The sequence below is a fragment of the Lepidothrix coronata genome, unplaced genomic scaffold, assembly GCF_001604755.1.
Source record: "Lepidothrix coronata isolate B3197 unplaced genomic scaffold, Lepidothrix_coronata-1.0 Scaffold176, whole genome shotgun sequence".
NCBI classification, from domain to species: domain Eukaryota; kingdom Metazoa; phylum Chordata; class Aves; order Passeriformes; family Pipridae; genus Lepidothrix; species Lepidothrix coronata.
In genome coordinates, this window is record NW_016690356.1 from 49516 (window position 1) to 52444 (window position 2929).

At 44.2% G+C, this 2929-nt stretch overlaps 1 protein-coding gene across 5 annotated transcripts in view; it reads right to left on the reverse strand.

Annotated features, from left to right (window-relative positions):
• Positions 1-2929, reverse strand: part of GLCE (glucuronic acid epimerase) — a 35888-nt gene that overhangs the window by 20165 nt on the left and 12794 nt on the right. For 4 of the 5 annotated variants that reach the window (XR_001877264.1, XM_017830291.1, XM_017830293.1 and 1 more), the window contains exon 2: positions 2549-2649. The gene's annotated coding sequence lies outside the window, so the exon portion shown is untranslated. Of the gene's footprint in view, positions 1-2265; positions 2373-2548; positions 2650-2929 lie in introns of all 5 variants that reach the window. The other variant, XM_017830295.1, reaches the window with a different exon arrangement.

Sequence of the window (2929 nt, forward strand, 5' to 3'; positions counted from 1 at the left end):
TATATTAATTATATTATATTTTATATATTATATTAATTATATTATATTTTATATATTATATTAATAATATATTAAATACAGTTTTTTAAACAGATAATTATATCCTATATAAAGATATGTAGATATTGAATACCATATAAAATATATCTATTGTGTATTAGTTTAAATATATAATATAACAATATAAAGTATGTCTAAACAGATATAAAATATATCTAAAAAGATATTAAAAATATATTAAGACTATTAAAAAAATATAAAAATATATTGAAAATATTAAAAAAATATAAAAAGACATAAAATATATAAAAAGACATTATATAAAAATATATAAAATATATAAAAATATATAAAATATATAAAATACATAAAATATAAAAAATACATAAAATACATAAAATAAATAAAAATACATAAAATATATAAAAGTCTAAAGATATAAAAGTACAGGGAAATATATAAGATTAAATAAAAATATATATATAAAATAAAGTGTGCAGCCAATGCCAAGAACTCCTGTGCTGCTCTTCCCTCTGGCACATCCCTAATTGCTCCCTCCAGAGCTCCTTCCCTATTTTTCCTGCTGCAATGTCGTTCCAACCAAATTAAACCCAGCCAAGAACAAGCTCCAGATGTGAGGAATTTGTGAGGAATTCCCAAAGGTAAAAAATTCAGGTTTCCAAAAAAGCTGGGAATTTTTGCCACCATCGTCCCTTCCTTCCCAACCTCCCTGGAATTTTCAAACCGAGCCTGAACTCCGGGATAATCAATATCCAATAGTTCCAACGGCAAAATAATCCTGATTTTCTCCTTCAAATCCCTGTCTCAGACCATCCAGCACTTCCAGGGAAACAGGAGGTTGGGAATAAATCTGCTTTTTCCCCCAGGATTTAATCCAGACTCCTAAACATGCAAAATTCCCACATTAAGGCTTTTTAATTTCCATCATCTTAACTCCACCTGTCCCTCCCAATTCCCAACTCCAGTTGCTTCCATGAGAAGGAAAAACATCAAACCCCCTCCCCTCGAAACACCAAACCTGCCAGGAGCAGGTGGTGGGAATGTTGGACAGGTTATGGATTGAAAACCCGGCAGGAGAACTTTATTCCCTGGGACCAGGAGTGTGGTTGCTGTTCCTAAACCCCACATTCCAGGGGCAGTTCAGCCTGGAAAAGCCCGGGAAGGATGAGGAGTTTGACAAGTCCAACAATTCCAGAGGGGACTTGGAGAGGTAGAGCAAGAGATGGGAGAGGGAATGTTCCAGACCCCTAATCCCAAGGGATTCCGGGGGTTTGGTTTCCACTCCAGAGGGTGGACACAAAATGGATGCTTTCCCAGGAAACACCACCTTCATTCCCAAACTATTTCCCCGGCCACTGAAAAATTCATTTCCTGGAGATTTTAATTGTTCCCACAGATGCTCTCGGGGCTCATTCCAAAGGATTTAAAGCGTTCCCTGCACGGAGGGATTGGGAATGACAGCCCAGCCTCCCAAACCTCAGCCCAGCCTCGGGAATTCTGCCTGAATTCAGTGGGAAAAGCCTGGAAAATACAACTTCCCCAGCCCAGATGGGGCCCACCAGCCTGGATTAATTCCTGGGAAGGAGTTGGAGTTGCCTTTAATCCCGGAAAAATGCTTTGGAATTACTTGGCTGGTTCAGCAGCTCCTGAAAAGCTTTTTTGTCTCAGCTGAACCACTGGATTTTCCAGCTTTCTTTGGGCATTTCCCCTTTGGAGTTTGGCTTTTCCCAAAGTTGTGGGATAAACCCCAAGGACCAAAGAAACTGGTGAAGGATGAAAATTATCCCTAAATTTCATACATTTGAAAATTAGAGTCATAGGATCATAAAATCAGGGAATTTGGCTGGAAAGGAGCTTAAAGCTCATCCAGTTCCAACCCCCTCCCCCATGGAAAACCAAGCTCCAGTTTAATCCCTGGATTTTCCAGTATCCCAAAGCCTCCCTGCAAGTACAACAGGTTCAATCCAGCCTTTTCCATGTTTAATCATGGATAATGAGATCCCACATGCAAAGGAAGGGAATTACCATCTTTCCCACATCAAACAACCCCAGACCTGTTCTCCCGAGCCCGGGATAATTCCCATTGATGCCTCCCAGCCCTCCCACCGGAGTCACTCATGGATACCATGGAAACACAGCTCCAGCTCCCCAAACGGAGGGAATTCCGCACTTCCCACCTCTCCAAGGTGAGCTTTCACCTCCTCCAGCTCGTTCCAAGCCCGGAATGCTGCAGGAGTTACTCACGGTCCGAGGAGGGCGAAGGAAAAGCTCTGGAAATCTGGGATTTAGGCTGGAAAGCCCCAACCCCCCCTGAGCCGGAGCAGCTCCCGCTTCCCGTTATCCCGACACTCCTGGAAGCAGAGCCATGTGCAGCTGCAGCTGCGAGTTCTTCCACGGGATCAACATTAACCGTTTAGGGAAAGGCTGGAATCGCAGCCAGGAATTCCAGCTCGCCCCAGGAATTCCAGCTCCCCCCAAACACACGCGGATTAAAGCCGGGAACGGGGAGAAGGGGCTCCTCTCTTACCTTAGGAAAGGGAGGGCTGGGAATTCTAATGCATCTCCGGGTTTTCCAACTTCCAAAATAGATCCCTGGGAGGCTTCAAGCGGGTCTCCAGCTCCGTGTTCCTGCGGGGATGTGGAGAGAGGGAAAAAACCAGGGAAGATTGAGGTGCTTAAGGATCTGGCGGAGCCTCCAGAGCCTCCGGAGCGGAGTGTTCGCCTCCTTTATCCCTCAAATCCTCTTATCCAGGGCTGTGCTTCCCAAGGCAGCCGGGCTGCTGGATTCCAAGGCTCTGCTCCTGCACGGAAGGCTCGGGAGCAGGGATGTCACTTCCTCCAGCAGCACATCCCGCTCCCCTCCCCAGCCCGCCCCGCTCCGGAGCGAATCCCGAATCCCGAATCCCGA